Below are 22,699 nucleotides of genomic sequence, written 5' to 3'. Positions count from 1 at the left end.
TAACATGCCACACATGTTCTCCCTTACACTTGGTTCTGGATGGAACTGAAATACAGGTCTCCTATGTACACCATCCCACACCTTGCATTCTCATTGTCTATCTGGAACTACTGTTTAACTGCCTTCTCCCTGGTAGAATGATTACCTTATGGAGCAACCCTGCCTTTCACCTAGGCTTGGATCCCTTTGTGTTACCTCACAACACTTGGCATAATATTAGTCAACTGTGTTGCTTGAAATAGAGCAAAATCAATCAATAAATAAATGATTGTGTGTTCTACAATGTGTTCATCTATAATTTACTGTATCCTGAAAGTGTAAAGGGGGATACACACTAGAGAGGTGTGTGTGGGGGGGCGGGAGGCCGCTCACTTCACACAGCGCTGAAGTGAGCGACCCGCTAGATTGAGACTGCATGCAGGCTCAATCTAGCACCGGCGATAGCGATGCGCAGGGCCGTGCATTGCTATCGTTGGGGGGTCATACACACAAAAGATCCGTGCTTAAAATGTAAGCAATCCTTAGATTTTAAGCAGGAATCTCTCCGTGTGTAACCCCCCTTAAGAAAAGATTCATTATATCAACTGAATTTAGGACAGAAAAAAAATTGGCAAGGGCTTTGCTGTAATTTGTAACCCAAAGGGAGAAAGCGCACAACCCACGCAATGCTTTTCTATGAGGGAAAAAAATCACGACTTTGACGCATTATTCAATGACCTGATCACTTATCAGAATTCTGCAACCTTATTGCACTTCTACATTACACACCCTATCGAATGACACCTGACTATCAAAATCGGTGTTGTCAGTGCAGAGTAGATGCTCTCACAAAAAAATTTGCTTACTCAGTTAAATATGTAGATCTCTAATAGATTTATAACACCCAACACAGATTCCCATATTTCCCCGAGCACTGCAGTCGTCTACACCTCCAGTCCACTGCTTTCTAGCGATATTTGTAACTTCACCACTTGTTTGATTCTGTAACCTCCCATTTTCTCTTACGTCCTAGAGGATGCTGGGGTCTCTGTAAGGACCATGGGGTATAGACGGGCTCCGCAGGAGACATGGGCACTAAAAAGAACTTTAGATATGGGTGTGCACTGGCTCCTCCCTCTATGCCCCTCCTCCAGACCTCAGTTTGATACTGTGCCCAGAGGAGACTGGGTGTATTACAGGGAGCTCTCCTGAGTTTCCTGAAAGAAATAATTTGTTAGGTTTTTTATTTTCAGGGAGCCTGCTGGCAACAGACTCCCTGCATCGAGGGACTGAGGGGAGAGAAGCAGACCTACTTAACTGCTAGGCTCTGCTTCTTAGGCTACTGGACACCATTAGCTCCAGAGGGAGTCGGAACGCAGGTCTGTCCTAGCTGTTCGTCCCGGAGCCGCGCCGCCATCCTCCTCACAGAGCGGGAATATAGAAGCCGGGTGAGTATATGAAGAAAGAAGACTTCAAAGGCGGCAGAAGACTTCGGATCTTCAATGAGGTAACGTGCAGCGGTAACGCTGCGCGCCATTGCTCCCACACAACACACACACGGCAGGCACTGTAAGGATGCAGGGCACAGGGGGGTCGCCCTGGGCAGCAATTTAAACCTCTGGTCTGGCATATCAGGACATATATGGGCTTTGCACGGTATATATGAGATCCCCCGCCAGTTTTTCAAAGTAATCAAGCGGGACCGAAGCCCTCCGCTGAGGGGGCGGAGCTTGATCCTCAGCACTCACCAGCGCCATTTTCTCCACAGCACACGCTGAGAAGCTGGCTCGCCGGACTCTCCCCTGCTGAACACGGTGACAGAGGGTTTGAAAGAAGAGGGGGGCACATAATTTGGCACAGTGTTATATATATATTTGTAAAAAGCGCTATCTGGGTAATTTTTTCCCCTGGGTCATTGGCGCTGGGTGTGTGCTGGCATACTCTCCCTCTGTCTCTCCAAAGGGCCTTGTGGGGGAACTGTCTCCAGATAGAGAATTCCCTGAGTGTGTGGTGTGTCGGTACGTGTGTGTCGGCATGTCTGAAGCGGAAGGCTCTTCTAGGGAGGAGGTGGAGCAAATGAGTGTGGTGTATCCGTCGGCAACGCCGACACCAGACTGGTTGGATATGTGGAATGTTTTAAATGCAAATGTGAATTTATTGCATAAAAGGTTGGACAAAGCTGAGTCCAGGGACTGTACAGGGAGTTTAGCCCTGCCTTTCACTATGTCACAGGGACCTTCTGGTCTCAAAAGCGCCCACTATCCCAAATAGTAGACACTGATACCGACACGGATTCTGACTCCAGTGTCAACTACGATGATGCAAAGTTGCAGCCAAAATTGGCTAAAAGTATTCATTATATGATTATTGCTATAAAAGAGGTGTTGCATATCACGGATGAACCCTCTGTCCCTGACACGAGGGTCCACATGTTTAAAGAAAAGAAACCTGAGGTAACTTTTCCCCCATCTCATGAGCTGAACGAATTATTTGAAAAGGCTTGGGAATCTCCAGACAAAAAACTGCAGATTCCCAAAAGGATTCTTATGGCGTATCCTTTCCCGACTAAGGACAGGATACGGTGGGAATCCTCACCGAGGGTAGACAAAGCGTTGACACGCTTATCCAAAAAGGTAGCGCTGCCATCTCAGGATACGGCAACCCTCAAGGATCCGGCGGATCGCAGGCAGGAGACTACCTTGAAGTCTATTTACACACATACTGGTACCTTACTCAGACCGGCGATAGCGTCGGCTTGGGTTTGTAGCGCTGTAGCAGTGTGGACAGATAACTTATCTGCTGATATAGATACGCTGGATAAGGAGACCATTTTATTGACCCTGGGTCATATTAAAGACGCTGTCCTATATATGAGAGTTGCTCAGAGAGACATTGGCCTACTGGGTTCCAGAGCCAACGCTATTGCGATTTCGGCTAGATGGGCCCTATGGACCCGACAATGGACGGGCGATGCCGACTCGAAGAGGCATATGGGAGGTTTTACCTTACAAGGGTGAGGAATTGTTTGGGGAAGGTCTCACGGACCTAGTTTCCACGGCTACGGCTGGTAAATCAATTTCAGACGTTGCCGTTTGGGCTTTCCACGGCCCCAAGGATTTTCACCATGGTAATGGCGGAAATGATGGTGCTCCTGCGCAAGCAGGGTGTCACAATTATCCCGTACTTGGAGGATCTCCTAATAAAAGCGAGATCGAGAGAACAGTTGCTGAACAGCGTATCACTCTCCCTGAGGGTGTTGCAACAGCAAGGCTGGATTCTCAATATCCCTAAGTCACAGTTGATTCCAACGACTTGTTTGCCTTTCTTAGGCATGATTCTGGATACAGACCAGAAAAGGGTTTATCTTCCGATGGAAAAGGCCCAAGAACTCATGTCTTTGGTCAGGGACCTATTGAAGCCAAAAAGGGTGTCGGTGCATCACTGCACTCGAGTTCTGGGAAAGATGGTGGGGACTTACGAGGCCACTCCATTCGGCAGGTTCCATGCGAGAACTTTTCAATGGGACCTTCTGGACAAGTGGTCCGGGTCACATTTACAGATTCATCAGATGATCACCCTGTCCCCCAGGGCCAGGGTATCTCTCCTGTGGTAGCTACAGAGTACTCATCCTTCTGGAGGGTCGCAGGTTCGGCATTCAGGACTGGGTTCTGGTGACCACGGACGCGAGCCTCCGAGGTTGGGGTGCAGTCACACAGGGAAGAAACTTCCAGGGTCTCTGGTCAAGCCAGGAGGCTGGTCTTCACATCAACATACTGGAGTTGAGGGCCATATACAACACCCTTCGACAAGCGGAAAATCTGCTTCGCGAACTACCGGTTCTGATCCAATCAGACAACATCACCGCAGTGGCACATGTAAACCGCCAAGGCGGAACAAAGAGCAGAGTGGCAATGGCAGAAGCCACCAGGATTCTTCGCTGGGCGGAAAATCATGTAAGCGCCCTGACAGCAGTCTTCATTCCGGGAGTGGACAACTGGGAAGCAGACTTTCTCACCAGACACGATCTACATCCAGGAGAGTGGGGACTTCATCAGGAAGTCTTCGCAGAGATTGCAAGTCGGTGGGGACTGCCCCAGATAGACATGATGGCGTCACGCCTCAACAAGAAACCATCGAAGTATTGCGCCAGGTCGAGGGACCCTCAGGCAGTGGCGGTGGACGCCCTGGTGACACCATGGGTGTTTCAGTCGGTCTATGTGTTCCCTCCTCTTCCGCTCATCTCAAAGATATTGAGAATCATAAGACGAAGAGGAGTACAGACAATTCTCATTGTTCCAGATTGGCCGCAAAGGGCCTGGTATCCGGATCTGCAGGAAATGCTCACAGAAGATCCGTGGCCTCTTCCTCTCAGAGAGGACCTGTTACAACAGGGGCCCTGTCTGTTCCAAGACTAAGTGCTGAAACACACTACCCGGCTTTTGCCGGCCGGGAAAAAGCCGGACGGCTTTTTCCCGTGCCGGCATTGTAGTTAACAGTGTGAGGGCTAGGGTCCCTTCACACTGCACGGCCCCGGCCCGGCTGCCGAGTTGCAGCCGGGTCTCACCACTGGAAGGTCCGGCGGCCGGGCGGCCGCCGGGCCGTCTTTGGAGCCAGTAAACCATGTGTGTGAAGGGGAGCTTTCACACACAACGGTTTTTTCTGTAGCCGTGTCTGATGCTGCGCATGCGCACAGCATCACACACGGCTCAAAGCCGTCCTGTGTGAGCGACTCTGCCGGTTTCTCCCGGATGGCAAAAAGCCGGACAAAGTTTGTCCGGCTTTTTGCCATCCAGGAAAAACCGGAGTGTGTGTTACAGCCCTTACCGCGGCTGCGTTTGACGGCATGGCGGTTGAACACCGGATCCTAGCGGAAAAGGGCATTCCAGATGAGGTCATTCCTACTCTGATAAAGGCTAGGAAAGACGTGACAGCAAAACATTATCACCGTATATGGCGAAAGTAAGTATCTCTAACTGAGGTCTGGAGGAGGGGCATAGAGGGTGGAGCCAGTGCACACCCATATCTAAAGTTCTTTTTAGTGCCCATGTCTCCTGCGGAGCCCATCTATCCCCATGGTCCTTACGGAGTCCCCAGCATCCTCTACAGACTAGGAGAAAAAGATTTACCGGTAGGTTTAAAATCTTATTATTACCATATGGTATTTAATGGTTATGCCCAAGTGCTAATTATATTTATATTTTTGCAAAAAAGGTAAAATAAACTTTTTCTTTTCATCTTTTAAGCACTATTTATGCAGTAACAGTACATCCTTTTCTCATTTTACCATCTATTTTTGGTATTATAACCAACTGACATCGGGAATTTTATATAAATGTCCAAAGTACTTTATTTAATACTGACGTGTACAATGTCTGGCAATCTATGTCATCCGATTTAATTATATGACATTGAAAGAGGATTGCGGAAGGAAGTACCCAAACATCCTTATTTGAATGGATGAGATGCGTCAGGGAAATGTACCTGCAGCTTGGATGATCACCGCCAGAGGCGGTATATAGTTCCAAAAGGTTGAGAGTTTTAATTTGTATTTAATAGTGCCATAATAAATTACAGTGTGCACTATATACTTTGTCATTTTTATTTGGTCTATATTTACATCGAGTGACGCCACACTGAATACACACAGACATTCAAATAGCCCCAGAAACAAACAATCATTTCCATGTTGAACTTGCTTTGAGAAAACATATTGAAAGGTTCTGGCTGTTCTTGGATTCTCACATAAACTGTCACCCTGAAGAGATCTGTTGATGCAGGTAGACACCCTGATTTGAGATGCATTTCGTACCAGTTGCAAGCGGTGCCCGTCTTTGCTGGGAAAGCCCGGTAGGGGACATTGCAGTAGTCTAGGTGTAATGATACAAATGCATATATGACTTTAAGTAGATCTTCTAAAGAAAATAAGTACTTAATTCTGGCTATGTTCCCCAGATGAAAGAGAGGATTTGATTGTGGCTGATAACTGATGTACTGTATAAGTTTCAAGCCACCATCCAACGCAGCGCCAGGGTTCCGCACATGTTCACTGTTTGGAATTTTAAATCTCCAAGGGTAAGTCTTGCTGGTTGGCTATGCTGTAGTCTTTTCCTTTGACCCATCATAGGAACCTCTGTTTTATCAGGCTTCATTTGCAGAAAAATGGCATTCACCCACTTCTAGAGCTCAATTCTATTCAATTCTAGAGCCATTAAGGGTTGTTATTGGGTTATCATTACCTGGAGTAAAGAACAGTTGTATATGATCTGCATTACAGTGGTAGACTAGGCCATGATGTGTGATCATTTCACCTAGTGGTAGCATCTATACTGCAAAAAGCCTGGAGGATAGTATAGAACCCTGTGGGACACCAAGTGGTAGTGGCACTGGTGAAAATTAGAATACTCCAAAAGAAACTCTGTGATCTTCCAGTAAGAAATTGTTTGAACCAGATTAGTACTGTGCCATCCAGGCGCTCAATCAGAATCCGATGATCCATTGCATCAAATGCTGCAGAGAGATCCAGAAGGATGAAGACTGGACAGTTACCTCTGTATCTTGCTATCAGAAGATAATTAGCACACATACCAGGGCTGTTTCAGTGCTATGTCTTTTCCTGAATCCTTACTGAAATGGGTCATAAATATCATGGGTTGACAGGCGGGTTTCACAATAACCTTTCCTAAAAAAGGAAGGTTTGATACCGGTCTGTAGTTGGTCATACAATCAAGATATAAATTATTTTTTATTTATTTTTTAATAAGAGGTCTAACAATTGCTTCTTTTAATATTTAGGAAAAATGCCTGTCTACAAAGAGCATTTAACTATTTTTGCAAATACAGGGCCAATTAAGGGTGTGATTCATGTCTGTAAGTAAAGAAAAAAAGCATACAACTGGGTAAAATCCTGTTGCACTGCAGGTGGGGCAAATGTAACGTGCAGAGAGATTTAAACTTTGGTGGGGGGTGTTCAAAGTGGAATCTAAATTGCAGTGTATTCAGACCCTGAAGAAAACTGATGTGTTGTGGTTGAAACAGCTGTCGGGCTGCAGCTGACATATGAACTTCTTTGGATCTGTAAGAATAAAAATAAACTTTTTTTCATTAAAACGTGAGTGCTGTTTTTCTTTTTCTGTGTGCTGGAAAAAGTGAGTGCCTATATTTAACCCCTTCTGGACCCTGCACCACCGACCTAATTTTCATTATAGTGTGCTGTCTTGTTTTTTCACTCTCTCTCTCTCTCTATTTTATATCATTCCAGGGTGTGTGTGCGTATGTATATATATATATATATATATATATATATATATATATATATATATATTTATATATATATCTATATCTGTATCTATATCTATCCCACCTAAATCTAGATTTCGGCACATTACATCTGTCCCACTGCTGCATGGTTTTTGCCCATTTGCATGCTTTTTTGGTTTACTCACAACAGGAATCAGGCCGTATGTCCATATACCCTAAGCTTGGTTGAGGCAGGGTCCAGATCACATATGGTGTAACGCAACATTCAAGTAATTTCAGCAATGTCTGTTACAACTACTGGCTCAAAGTGGTCCATGAAGACAGTTGGCTTACATCAGCAGGCTTGGAAACTTGCCACTCCTTTGATGGCCCTGTGGGCAGAGCCGACCTTAGGCATAGGTAAACTAGGAAAATGCCTAGGGCATTTGGTATGCTTGGGGGCACCAGCAGCTTCTGCTGATTAAAATGATATGCGGCATGCCTATATTTTCTGTGTGACTGCGGCTGTATCTGCATATGAAATGCTACGTTGTGTGTATTACTGGAAATCACTAATGTAGCATTTCGTATATGCAGATACAGCCGCAGTCGCACACAGAATCTAGGCATGCTGCATATCATTTTAATCAGCAGAAGCTGCTTGTGCATCCTAGCCACATAGCAGTGCAAATAAGATGCATTTTCATAAACAAAAGGTGCCCGACGTTAGCAGAGCTGCCAGCTGACTCATGCCAGGCATCTTCTGCAGAACTAGCGGTGGTGCTAGGGGGCACCAGCCAAAATCTTGCCTAGGGCATCATATTAGTTAGGGCCGGCTCGGACTGTGGGTATTTCAGACTGGATGGAGGATATGCAAACTCATTGCATCTTGACTGGGAGAGGGTTCATTAGGCTGCTGGTATGCTAGTTTGCAAAGTATCTCCACCATACGGAAAAGCTGAGCGGGCCTTTCGCTTGCTGCCATGATCTAATTTGACAGGAACTCTGTTATATTTTCATAGGATATATTCATTCCATCCCTTGCGCAAAGTTGTATGTTAAATGCTGGTCACCCTGTTTTATTGTGTTAGATACCAGTGACACTGTATATCAAATGTGATTGCATGTGATGGCAACAAGACAGAGAGGGCGATGTTAAATTTATTAAAAACACAGTAATGGTCCCCATGCATCCGCTGGACTAGAGATGAGCAGTTTCGGTTCTCTGAGAACTGAACCCTACTGAACATCACGTCCCGAGCTCGGACTTCCTGCCAGACTCGGAAACCAGAACGAGGCAAAATGTCATCATCCCGCTGTCGGATTCACGCAGCTTTTGGATTCCATATAAGGAGCCGCGCATCGCCGCCATTTTCACTCCAGTCCTGGAGAGTGTAGCGAGAGGACGTGTCTGTGCGGGAAAGTGGTGTGGCGCGTGGGGTGGCGACCTGCTCTTATGTGTCATTCCAGTGCTGTCTTGTGCTGCATCAGTCCAGTGGTGGTGTCTTGTGCTGCATCAGTCCAGTCACAGTGGTGTGTCCTGAGCTGCCATAAGTCTAGTGCTGCTGTATAAGTCCAGTGCAGTGGTGCTGTGTTGTGCTGCATCAGTCCAGTGGTGGTGTCCTGTGTTGGCATAAGTCCAGTGCTGCTGCTGTATAAGTCCAGTCCAGTGGTGCTGTGTTTTGCTGCCATAAGTCCAGTGGTGGTGTCCTGTGCTGCCATAAGTCCAGTGCTGCTGCTGTATAAGTCCAGTCCAGTGGTGCTGTGTTTTGCCGCCATAAGTCCAGAGGTGGCGTCTTGTGCTGCCATAAGTCCAGTGGTGGTGTCCTGTGCTGCCATAAGTCCAGTGGTACTGCCGTATAAGTCCAGTCCAGTGATACTGCCGTATAAGTCCAGTGGTACTGCCGTATAAGTCCAGTGGTACTGCCGTATAAGTCCAGTCCAGTGGTACTGCCGTATAAGTCCAGTGGTACTGCCGTATAAGTCCAGTCCAGTGGTACTGCGGTGTAAGTCCAGTGGTACTGCCGTATAAGTCCAGTCCAGTGGTACTGCCGTATGAGTCCAGTCCAGTGGTGCTATCCTGTGCTGTATATTATTTACTCCAAATAAAGGGGTTATTAATATTTAATCCAAATAATTTTTACAGGGTTTGCCCTGTGTGGTGTAGGGGTACGCTCTCCTGTACCGCATATTGTTATATAACTCCAGAAAAATAATGGAGAACAAAAATTTGGAGAATAAAATAGGGAAAGATCAAGAACCACTTCCTCCTAGTGCTGAAGCTGCTGCCACTAGTCATGACATAGGCAATGAAATGCCATCAATGTCGTCTGCCAAGGCCGATGCCAAATGTCATAGTAGAGGGCATGTAAAATCCAAAAAGCCAAAGTTCAGTAAAATGACACAAAAAAAATAAATTTAAATGGTCTGAGGAGAAACGTAAATTTGCCAATATGCCATTTACGACACAGAGTGACAAGGAACGGCTAAGGCCCTGGCCTATGTTCATGACTAGTGGTTCAGCTTCACTTGACGATGGAAGCCCTCATTATCCCGCTAGAAAAATAATGAGTTAAGATGGCAAAAGCACAGCAAAGAACTGTGCGTTCTAAGATGGTATCACAAATCCCCAAGGAGAGTCCAAGTGTGTCGGCGGTTGCGATGCCTGACCTTCCCAACACTGGACGGGAAGAGGTGGGTCCTAGCACCATTTGCGCGCCCTCTGCAAGTGCTGGAAGGAGCACCCACAGTTCAGTTTCTGATATTCAAATTGAAGATGTCAAATTGAATGCCCTACCACGCACCACTCTCCCCTAGTCTCAAACCTTCAAACGTTCCCTGAAAACTCACCTCTTCAGGCTAGCTCAGGCCTGGCCAACCTGTGGCTCTCCAGCTGTTGTAAAACTACAAGTCCCATCATGCTTTGCCACAGTTTTGCTATGAGGGAATGCTAAAACTGTGGCAGGGCATGCTGGGATGTGTAGTTTCACAACATCTGGAGAGCCACAGGTTGGCCAGGCCTGGCGCTAGCTCATCACATTCCAGAACCGCTCACTCAACCTTTATAAGCTTTCCTATTCGATTATATCCCCACTGTACAGTCCGCACAGCGGCACATATTTTCTTTCTTTACTTTCCCTTTTTTCTGACCATGGTTCATCATTGCTGTGATGTGATATCATGAAACCCACCTAGAACTTTTGCAATGCGGTGGACAAATAAGCAATAGATAGTGCCTTTACTTGTGTATCAATACCTATTTCTCTATAGATTGTAAGCTTGAGAGCAGGGCCTTCCTACCTCTATGACTGTTTGTTTATTACCCAGTTTTGTTTTATCATTGTGTCCAATTGTAAAGTGCAACGAAATTTGCTGTGCTATATACGGAACTGTTAATAAAGAAAATAAATAAATAAGATGTCAGTGTTGAAGTACACCAGGATGAGGATATGGGTAGTGCTGGCGCTGAGGAGGACGTTGATGAGGAGGATTCTGATAGTGATGTGGTAAGTTCAAATCAGGCACCGGGAGAGACAGTTGTTGTCCGTGGGATGAATAAGCCCATTGTCATTCCTGGGCAAAATACCAAAAAATCCACCTCTTCAGTGTGGAATTATTTCTCCACAAATCAGACAACAGGTGTCAAGCCGTGTGTTGCCTTTGCCAATCCATAATAAATAGGGGTAAGGACGTTAACTACCTAGCAACATCCTCCCTTATACTGTACGTCACCTGCAGCGCATTCATCAGAAGTGATTGTCAGGTTCAGAAACTTTGGTTAAGAGTGTAAGCAGTCCACTGACACCTAAATCCCTTCTTCCTCTTGTACCCAAGCTCCTGCAAGCCACACCACCAACTCCCTCAACGTCAATTTCCTCCTCAGTCAGGAACGTCAGTAGTCCTGCAGGCCATGTCGCTGGCATGACTGACGAGTCCTCTCCTAACCGGGATTCCTCTGGAGGATCCTTGAGTGGTACACCTACTACTGCTGCTGCCGCTGCTGTTGTTGCTGCTGGGAGTCAATCATCATCCCAGAGGGGAAGGTGGAAGACCTCTTGTACTACTTCAACTAAGCAATTAACTATCCAACAGTCCTTTGCGAGGAAGATGAAATATGACAACAGTCATCCTGTTGCAAAGCGGATAACTGAGGCCTTGACAGCTATGTTGGCGTTAGATGTGCATCCGGTATCCGCCATTGGTGCAGTGGGATTTAGACAATTGATGGAGCTAGTGTGTCCCCGGTACCAAATCCAATCTAGATTCCACTTCACTAGGAAAGCGATTCCCGGACTGTACAGGGACATTAAGAAAAGTGTCCCCAGTGTCCTGAAAAATGCGGTTGTACCCAGTGTCCACTTAACCACGGACATGTGGAGCAGGGCAAACTAAGGACTACATGACTGTGACAGCCCACTGGGTAGATGTATTGCCTCCCGCAGCAACAGCAGCAGCGGCATCAGTAGCAGCATCTCACAAAGAGGCACACCGCTGACAACCTCTTACGGAAACGGAGGGACATCATCGCACAATGGCTTACCCCACTTAGAAACTCCTGGGGATTTGGGATATCGGACAACGCCACCAATATTGTGCGTGCATTACATCTGGTCAAATTCCAGCATGTCCCATGTTTTGTACATACGATTAATTTGGTGGTGCAGATTTTTTTTTAAAAAGGACAGAGGCGTGTAGGAGATGCTGTTGGTGGCCCGAAAAATTTGCGAGCCACTTTCGGCATTCAGCCACTACGTGTCGAAGACTGGAGAGCCAGCAAACACTCCTGAACCTGCCCCGCCATCACCTGAACCAAGAGGTGGTAACGAGGTGGAATACAACACTCTATGCTTCAGAGGATGGAGGAGCAGCAAAAGGCCATTCAAGCCTATACATCCACCTACGATATAGGCAAAGGAGGGGGAATGCACTCGACTCAAGCGCAGTGGAGAATGATTTCCATGTCGTGCAAGGTTCTCCAACCCTTCGAACTTGCCACACGTGAAATCAGTTCAGACATTGCCTGCTTGAGTCAGGTCATTGCCCTCATCAGGCTTTTGCAGAAGCAGCTGGAGAAATTGAAGGAGGAACTAAGACAGAGCGATTCCGCTTAGTATGTGGGACTTGTGGATGGAGCCCTTCATTTGCTTTGCCAGGATTCAAGGGTGGTCAATCTGTTGAAATCAAAGCACTAAATTTTGGCCACCGTGCTAGGTCCTAGGTTTAAAGCCTATGTTGTATCTCTCTTTCCAGCAGACACAAGTCTGCAGCAGTTCAAAGACATGCTGGTGAGACAATTGTCAACTCAAGCGGAACGTGACCCATCAACAGCTCCTCCTTCATTTTCTCCAGCAACTGGGCCTGCGCGGAAAAGGATAACATTTCCGAGCCCACCCGCTGGCAGTGATGCAGGGCAGTCAGGAGCAAGTGCTGACATCTGGTCCGGACTGAAGGACCTGGCAACAATTACTGACAGGTCTACTGTCACTGCATATGATGCTGTCACTATTGAAAGAATGGTGGAGGATTATATGGGTGACAGCATCCAAGTAGACATGTCAGAAAGTCCGTATGTATACTTTCAGGTAAAAGAGGCAATTTGGAGGCCCTTGCAAAAACTGGCTTTATTTTACCTAAGTTGTCCCCCCTCCAGTGTGTACTCCGAAAAAGTGTTTAGTGCAGCCGGTAACCTTGTCAGCGATCGGCGTAGGAGGTTACTTCCACAAAATGTGGAGAAGATGATGTTCATTAAAATGAATTATAAATTCCGCCAGGAAGACCTTTACCAGCAATTGCCTCCAGAAAGTACACAGGGACCTGTGATGGTGGATTCCAGTGGGGACAAATTAATACTGTGTGAGGAGGAGGCTGTACACACTGAAAGGGGTGAGGAATCTGAGGATGAGGATGACATCTTGCCTCTGTAGAGCCAGTTTGTGCAAGGAGAGATGAATTGCTTCTTTTTTGGTGGGGGGGGGGGGGGGGGGGATTAATTGCTCTTTTTTTGTAGGGGCCCAAACAAACCAATAATTTCAGCCACAGTTGTGTGGCAGACCCTGTTGCTGTAATTATTGGTTTGTTAACGTGTGCATGTCCTGTTTTCTGAAACATAAGGGTGGGTGGGAGGGCCCAAGGACAATTCCATCTTGTACCGCTTTTTTTTTCCTTTGCATTATGTGCTGTTTGGGGCCTAGTTTTTAAAAATGCCATCCTGTCCGACACTGCATTGCCACTCCTAGATGGCCCAGGTGTTTATGCCGCCCACTTGGGTCACTTAGCTTAGTCATCCGGCGACCTCATTGCACTTCTTTTTCTTCTTTGCATTATGTGCTCTTTGGGGTCTAGTTTTTAAAACTGCAGTCCTGTCTGACACTGCAGTGCCACTCCTAGATGGGCCAGGTGTTTATGCTGCCCACTTGGGTCACTTAGCTTAGTCATCCAGCGACCTCAGTGCAACCTTTTGGCCTAAAAACAATATTGTGAGGTGTTCAGAATAGACTGGAAATGAGTGGAAATGAATGTTATTTAGGTTAATAATACCGTAGGATCAAAATTACCCCAAAATTCTGTGATTTTAGTTGTTTTTGTGTTGTTTTTTTCAAAAATCATCCAGATCCAAAACCAAAACCCGAAAGGGTGGTTTTGGGAAAAAACCAATCCAGATCCAAAACACGAGCGGGGATCCAGATCCAAAACCAAAACACGAAAAAAGTGCCTGCCGCACGTCTCTACGCTGGGCGCATCTAAATGTAGCTGTCACGATCCGGGTATCTGGACGCCATTATTTACCTTTCAGGTGTCTCCTAGGGCTGGCTCGGCGTCCTGGGCCCGGTTCCCAGCTATGTTGCTAGCATTCATATGTCATGTCTCATCTTTGCTGATCCGTTGATATTGTCCTTCCAATGCCCGGGCGACTGGCGTGGCGTCACCTGCCGGCGGGGCCTCGGGCATCGTCTCCTGTTCTCAATGCACTACGGGGTATGTGGCACTCTTCACCTACTGCGGCCGCGGCCATCCATGCTGGAGGTTTGAGACGCAGGTCGGCGTTCTCTGTGTTCACCGCCGCCATTACAGAGGAGTCTCCATGTGGTGCTACAAACAAGGTTTCCCACCACTGGCCGGTATGGGCGCAGCCATCTTAGTTCTAGTCACATGATCCTGACCTCCAATCCATAGCTCCGCTGAAGTCTGCCTAATTGCTCATCCAATCCCTGCATACCTAAGGGTATGAAGGGATTGAGCCTGCACCAGGAAATAGTCAGTGCTTTGGTTGTCAAACCTTGTTTCCAGTCTCTCTCTCCTGTGGTTGTTTTCATTCCAGGTTTCCAGCTCCCGTTTCCAGTTATCACTAAGAGACCCGCACCAGCTTACCACCTTGCGGTGCAGCCTGACTCTGCAGTCTTCTGTGTTTGCTCCAGCTTCCAGCTACAGTTTATCTGCTTCCAGCGGTCAGCTTCCAGCAGTTATCAGCTTCCTTAAAGAGCCGGTGCTTCTCCAGCGGTTACCTGCGTACCATCGGTACCCGCAAACCATCGGTACCCGCACACCATCGGTTCCTATATCCTCGCTCCCTAGCTTCATTCTACTATTTGGCTGGTTCCATCCAGCATCCACTCCATGTTCTAACACCTGGCTGGTTCCATCCAGCGTCCACAGCAGCTACCTCAACTACAGTGTTACCAGCTTCCAGTGATACATCTGCTGGTGTGTTCCTTGGCTACATTTAATACTACGGACGGGTCTGGTAAGGACATTCCATCTCTGGGACATTAAGAACTGTACCTACTGCTACCCGTACCCTGTGGCCATTGCCAAACCCATAGTTATCCAGGAACTGTTTTATCATATCTGCTGTATATCTTCATTCATTTATCACTGCTGTGAATACATGGAGTTCTGTTAATAAACTTTTATTGACTTTTAATCCTGGTTGTCGTGGTCACGCCTTCGGGCAACCTTTCTACAGCTTACTCATATGTCCAGGGGTCTGATTAAACCTCCAAAGTTTAGTTTCACCTCAGCCCCAACAACTGAGGCTTCCTCCTGTCAGCTCAGGCCCTCAGTTGTGACCGTAAGCACTGACCATATGAATCCATCCGGAGACCAGGATCAAGCGGCCAGGCCAATGCAAGAACTGGCAGCCAGACTCGAACATCAGGAGGCTGCACAAGGCCACATCATCCGCTGTCTCCAGGATCTCTCTACTCGGCTGGATGGGATCCAAACGACCCTCCGTGGATCAGGGGCGTCCGGTGCGTCCACCACAGTGACACCAGTTGTGACCCCACCCACCTTGCCCATTTCTGCTCCACGTCTTCATCTTCCAACGCCAGCAAAATTTGATGGATCTCCAAGATCTTGCAGGGGATTTCTCAATCAATGTGAAATACATTTCGAGCTACAACCTGGCAGTTTCCCTAGTGAACGCACTAAAATTGCTTATATTATTTCCCTCCTTAGTGGCTCAGCCCTTGATTGGGCATCACCTTTATGGGAGAAATCCGACATCCTGTTGTCCTCATATACTGACTTTGTAACGACATTCAGGCGCATCTTCGACGAGCCAGGCCGTGTAACTTCAGCTTCTTCTGAGATTCTTCGTTTACGCCAAGGAACGCGTACTGTGGGACAGTACCTAATTCAGTTCAAGATCCTGGCATCCGAACTGGCATGGAACGACGAAGCCCTGTATGCTGCATTCTGGCATGGCTTATCTGAACGCATCAAGGACGAATTAGCTACCAGAGACTTGCCCTCTAAGTTGGATGAGCTAATATCTCTATGTACAAAAGTTGATCTACGGTTCAGAGAAAGAGCAACTGAGCGGGGAAGGTCATCTATCCCAAAATCTTCTGCTCCTCCTCCTCGTCAACCGTCTCCATCTAAAGATGAGCCCATGCAAATTGGTCGTTCCTGTCTATCTCCAGCTGAGCATCGAAGACGTCTTTCTGAGTCCCTCTGTCTTTACTGTGCAGCTCCGTCTCATGTAATCAATGCCTGTCCCAAACGTCCGGGAAACTTCAAGTCCTAGCCCGCCAAGGAGAGGGCCGGCTAGGAGTAATGCTCTCCTCTCCATCTCCTCAGGATTGTAATCTCCCAGTCTCGCTTCAAATTGCTCAACGTTATAGGAACGTCATTGCCCTCCTAGATTCCGGAGCAGCTGGGAATTTCATAACTGAAGCATATGTTAAACGGTGGTCCTTACCCACTGAGAAACTTTCCTCGTCCATATCTTTGACTGCCGTGGATGGCAGTAAGATTTTTGATACAGTTATTTCTTTAAGAACTCTACCAGTTCGTCTGAGAGTAGGAGTTCTTCACTCAGAATTAATTTCTTTTCTAGTTATTCCAAGAGCCACACATCCAGTGGTTTTGGGCCTTCCATGGCTTCGTCTCCATAACCCATCGATTGACTGGACGACTACTCAAATCCTGGCATGGGGTCCTTCCTGTACTGAGACCTGTTTGTCCAAGGTGCTTCCTGTATGTTCTTCCTCCTCCAAGTCGTCTGATGTTCCACCTCCTCCGTATCAAGATTACACGGACGTGTTCAGTAAAGCTTCTGCAGATATCCTTCCTCCTCATAGGGAATGGGACTGTCCAATCGATCTCATCCTGGGGAAGGTTCCACCACGAGGCCGAACCTATCTGTTGTCTTTACCAGAGATGCATTCTATGGAAGAATATATTAAGGAGAATCTGGCGAAGGGTTTCATTCGACCTTCTTCCTCCCCAGCTGGGGCAGGTTTCTTCTTCGTTAAGAAGAAAGACGGTGGCCTGCGGCCATGCATCGACTGCAGAGGCCTGAACGACATCACTGTCAAGAACCGATATTCTTTACCCTTGATTACAGAACTCCTCGATCGAGTTAGCGGAGCAACCATTTTTCACGAAATTAGATTTGAGGGGTGCCTACAACCTCATCCGAATCCGAGAGGGTGACGAGTGGAAGACCGCATTTAACACCCGTGAGGGAGATTATGAGTACCTCGTCATGCCTTTCGGATTAAGTAATGCTCCAGCTGTCTTCCAGCATTTCGTGAACGAGATCTTCAGAGACATCTTATATCGCCATGTCGTGGTTTATCTAGATCAGGGGTCTTCAACCTTTAAGACAGTGTGGGCCACATAAAAAAATGAAACGAAGCCGAGGGCCACTAAGCTATACTGCGGTATTTAGAATCTAAATTTTAATTTATGATTGTAATGAGACCTTTTCTAGACTCATAAGACCATAAAAAAGACTTCAAAAGATAATTATTGTAATTTAATGAATGAAACATGGTCTACTTTACCTTTGTTATTATAATAAGTTCATATCAGTGGGAAACTTGGCATTGTTTTTGCTTGGCCAGCTTGTCGATGTTGGCATCAATGTTAGAAGTCGCTATGCGCAGAGTATTCTCAAGATGTTGGTCTGTAAGCACTGAACTGGACTCATACGGCAGTATCACTGGACTGGTGGGTATAATGTGGGCATGCTTTCACAATATTGCTGCTGTCTGTCTGTGATGGGGGGAGGGAGGGTATGATAGCGCCTATGTCAAGACATAGGTGCTATCATACCCTCCCTCCTCCCCATCACAGACAGACAGCAGCATTGTCAAAGCATGCTCCCTGCCATCTCTGCTCTTAATACTTAATACACCCCCTGCTGGGTCCCCCGCCACGCCCCCTGCCCTCAATACTAATTTATTCACTGCCATGCTCAGGCTGCCGCACCCCCGTCCCCGCCGCTCCCGCACGCCGGGTTCCTGCACTGCCCCCTGCCCTCAACACTTATACACTTTTATTCTCCTGCCGCAGCCCCCCCCCCCCCCGCGCCGGATCCCCGCCGCACACAGCCATGCTCAGGCTGCATACATGCTGCCGCACCCCCTCCGCTCCCGCCCGCCGGGTTCCCGCACTGCCCCCTGCTCTCAATGGTAACTTGCCGCACCCCCCCCAGCCGGGTCCCCGCCGCTCTCACCCACCTATTCAACACTGCAGGCGGAGGGAGACACAGGGAGGGAGACACAGTAAGGGTGACCAGACCACTGACCAGCCTAAGAGGAGCTACTCCCCTTCTTCACAGGCAACCAGTGACAGTGCGGGGGAGTCACATGACTCCGGGAAAGGGAAAAAAAATATTTTATTTTTTTTTGTGTTCATATGTGCGCTGCGGGCGGGCGCGTCGGCGGGCCATGGAAACCATAGCAGCGGGCCACCTGTGGCCCGCGGGCCACGGGTTGAAGACCCCTGATCTAGATGATATACTTATCTTTGCCAACAATCTGGAAGAACATCGTTTCTGGGTAAAGGAAGTTCTGTCCCGACTCCGTGTCAATCATCTCTATTGCAAATTGGAGAAGTGTGTTTTTGAAGTTAAATCCATTCCGTTTCTAGGCTACATTGTGTCCGGTTCCGGACTAGAGATGGATCCTGAGAAACTACAAGCAATCCAGAATTGGCCGATACCTTTAACCCTCAAAAGGGGTCCAGAGATTTTTAGGTTTCGCCAATTATTACAGAAAGTTTATACGAGACTTTTCCACCATTGTGGCACCTCTCACAGCTTTAACCAAGAAGGGTGCTAACCCGTCCAAGTGGTCTGAAGAAGCTATGCAAGCCTTTTATCTATTAAAGCAACGATTCATCTCTGCTCCGGTTTTAAAACAGCCCGACATCAACTCACCTTTCATCCTTGAGGTGGATGCCTCTTCCGTTGGAGTAGGGGCGGTGCTATCCCAGAGAGCTAAAGATGGTCATCTACATCCTTGCAGCTTCTTCTCCCGGAAGTTTTCTCCAGCTGAGCGCAACTATGCCATTGGCGATCAGGAGTTGCTGGCAATCAAACTCGCTCTGGAGGAGTGGAGATACCTGCTGGAGGGAGCTTCTCATTCTGTTACCATACTTACCGATCACAAGAATCTTTTGTATTTGAAAGGCGCACAATGTCTTAATCCTCATCAGGCCAGATGGGCACTTTTCTTTTCTAGGTTCAACTTTAAACTCCAGTTTTGTCCGGGCTCTCAGAATCGCAAGGCCGATGCCCTTTCCCGCTCTTGGGAGCAAGAAAATGAGTCGGAGTCTTCTGACAAGCATCCTATTATCAATCCGTTGGCATTCTCCATGGTAAGGATGGACTCTACGCCCCCAACAGGGAAAAGTTTTGTGAAGTCGGTGTTAAGGAAGAAGCTCATGCATTGGGCACATGCTTCCCGTTTTGCCGGACATACAGGCATTCAGAAAACCCTTGAGTTCATCTCTAGGTCTTATTGGTGGCCAACTCTGAAGAAGGACGTCATGGAGTTTATTGCTTCTTGCCCAAAGTGTGCCCAACCCAAAGTATCCCGCCAGTCGCCTGCGGGGCAACTGGTTCCATTATCTGTTCCCCGTCGACCGTGGACCCATTTGTCGATGGGACTTCGTCACAGACCTGTCTATGTGCAACAAGTTTAATACCATCTGGGTAGTGGTAGACCGGTTTACCAAGATGGCACATTTCATTTCCCTCACCGGTCTTCCGTCAGCTTCCAAGTTGGCTCAAGTATTCATTCAGGAAATTTTCCGACTACACGGACTTCCCGAGGAGATCATCTCTGATAGAGGAGTACAATTCGTAGCCAAATTCTGGTGAAGTTTGTGTCAAGCCCTCCAAGTCAAATTAAAGTTCTCTACAGCTTACCATCCTCAGACCAATGGTCAAACTGAGAGGGTGAATCAGGACTTGGAGGCCTTCCTCCGCATCTATGTGTCTTCCTCTCAGGATGACTGGGTTCAACTTCTTCCTTGGGCCGAGTTCAGCCATAATAAACCAATATCATTCCTCATCTTCTTCAACACCATTCTTCATCAACTACGGATTCCACCCTAAAGTTTCAGAATTCCAGCTGCTTCCAGCGACTTCTGTACCAGCAGTTGATATCACCTTGCGCCAGTTTTCAAACAACTGGAAAACTGTTCGAGCGGCCCTGCTCAAAGCATCATTTAGATACAAGAAGTTTGCACATAAGAAGCGTAGGGCAGTTCCTGCCCTCAAAGTGGGTGATCGTGTGTGGTTGTCTACAAAGAATTTGAGATTGAGAGTTCCAAGCATGAAGTTTGCACCCCGTTACATCGGTCCTTTTCAAATTGAACAAGTTATCAATCCTGTTGCTTACAAACTGCAGTTACCCCCATTCTTGAAAATTCCTAGGACATTCCATGTTTCCCTTCTGAAACCGCTGATCCTGAATCGATTCCATTCTGCACTACCTTCGGCTCCTAAAGTCCACACTCAACGGGGAGTTGAGCATGAAGTTGCCAAGATTCTGGATTCACGATTCCGTTATGGTCAGTTACAATATCTTATTGATTGGAAGGGCTATGGCCCTGAGGAACGCTCTTGGACCAATGCTTCAGATGTCCATGCTCCTACCTTGGTCCGGAATTTCCACTCCAGATTTCCTCAGAAGCCTAAGTGGTGTCCTGGGGCCACTCCTAAAGGGGGGGTTGCTGTCACGATCCGGGTATCTGGACGCCATTATTTACCTTTCAGGTGTCTCCTAGGGCTGGCTCGGCATCCTGGGCCCGGTTCCCAGCTATGTTGCTAACATTCATATGTCATGTCTCATCTTTGCTGATCCGTTGATATTGTCCTTCCAATGCCCGGGCGACTGGCGTGGCGTCACCTGCCGGTGGGGCCTCGGGCATCGTCTCCTGTTCTCAATGCACTACGGGGTATGTGGCACTCTTCACCTACTGCGGCCGCGGCCATCCATGCTGGAGGTTTGAGACGCAGGTCGGCGTTCTCTGTGTTCACCGCCGCCATTACAGAGGAGTCTCCATGTGGTGCTACAAACAAGGTTTCCCTCCACTGGCCGGTATGGGCGCAGCCATCTTAGTTCTAGTCACATGATCCTGACCTCCAATCCATAGCTCCGCTGAAGTCTGCCTAATTGCTCATCCAATCCCTGCATACCTAAGGGTATAAAGGGATTGAGCCTGCACCAGGAAATCGTCAGTGCTTTGGTTGTCAAACCTTGTTTCCAGTCTCTCTCTCCTGTGGTTGTTTTCATTCCAGGTTTCCAGCTCCTGTTTCCAGTTATCACTAAGAGACCCGCACCAGCTTACCACCTTGCGGTGCAGCCTGACTCTGCAGTCTTCTGTGTTTGCTCCAGCTTCCAGCTACAGTTTATCTGCTTCCAGCGGTCAGCTTCCAGCAGTGATCAGCTTCCTTAAAGAGCCGGTGCTTCTCCAGCGGTTACCTGCATACCATCGGTACCCGCAAACCATCGGTACCCGCACACCATCGGTTCCTATATCCTCGCTCCCTAGCTTCATTCTACTATTTGGCTGGTTCCATCCAGCATCCACTCCATGTTCTAACACCTGGCTGGTTCCATCCAGCGTCCACAGCAGCTACCTCAACTACAGTGTTATCAGCTTCCAGTGATACATCTGCTGGTGTGTTCCTTGGCTACATTTAATACTACGGACGGGTCTGGTAAGGACATTCCATCTCTGGGACATTAAGAACTGTACCTACTGCTACCCGTACCTTGTGGCCATTGCCAAACCCATAGTTATCCAGGAACTGTTTTATCATATCTGCTGTATATCTTCATTCATTTATCACTGCTGTGAATACATGGAGTTCTGTTAATAAACTTTTATTGACTTTTAATCCTGGTTGTCGTGGTCACGCCTTCGGGCAACCTTTCTACAGCTTACTCATATGTCCAGGGGTCTGATTAAACCTCCGAAGTTTAGCTTCAGCCCAGCCCCTACAAATGAGGCTTCCTCCTGTCAGCTCAGGCCCTCAGTTGTGACAGTAGCACACAGCTTATAAAAAGTAGAGCTACATAACAAACGATAATAAAAATCATGTATTCTGACACTAGTAAGAATGATGCCCATGATTATATTTACATTGTGTTTAGGGTATCATTCCAATTATAAACCTGAGTACTTATAATCTGATGTAAATAGATATGAGGAGTGTTCATACAGACATACATAAACAATCTTTTGTTTTATTAAAGTCTCGTCAGAATTCCTATTTTTAAGATCTTTATTACCATATGTGTGTTACCTTATGATTCAAGAAAACAAATAAATGACTTTTCGAAGGTTCCTTATCTACTTATTAATTGTCAGGACTTGGCACCAATAATTTAATTTCTTATTGTTTTTTCATGGCATAAAGAAATTAAGGTTCGCCATTATCCAACATAAAGTAGACACAAGTACAGCGGCTCTGACAGCAGTGGGTGTGGATTATTAGAGCTACACTAAAAAGGTCTACAGTCAATTGGTCTACCACTAATGGTAGACATGCATTATGTCGACGGAGTCAAAAGGTCAACAGGATCAAAAGGTCACATAAAATAGGTAGAGAGTAGGAAAGGTCGACAGGGTCAAAAGGTCAATATGGAAATGGTCTACACAAACAAAAGGTAGACACAAATTTATTTATTTTTTTGTTGTTTTGTCGTTTTCTGCCACAAACAAGCCCTATTAGTGT

At 47.2% G+C, this 22,699-nt stretch overlaps 1 protein-coding gene across 5 annotated transcripts in view; it reads right to left on the bottom strand.

The window, feature by feature from the left end:
* Positions 1–22,699, bottom strand: part of HAL (histidine ammonia-lyase) — a 96,149-nt gene that overhangs the window by 10,858 nt on the left and 62,592 nt on the right. The window lies entirely within an intron of this gene.

The sequence above is a fragment of the Pseudophryne corroboree genome, chromosome 6 (genome assembly GCF_028390025.1).
Source record: "Pseudophryne corroboree isolate aPseCor3 chromosome 6, aPseCor3.hap2, whole genome shotgun sequence".
Taxonomy (NCBI): Eukaryota; Metazoa; Chordata; class Amphibia; order Anura; family Myobatrachidae; genus Pseudophryne; species Pseudophryne corroboree.
The sequence above is the reverse complement of the archived record's forward strand: the minus strand, read 5'-3'. Positions and strand labels throughout refer to the sequence as shown.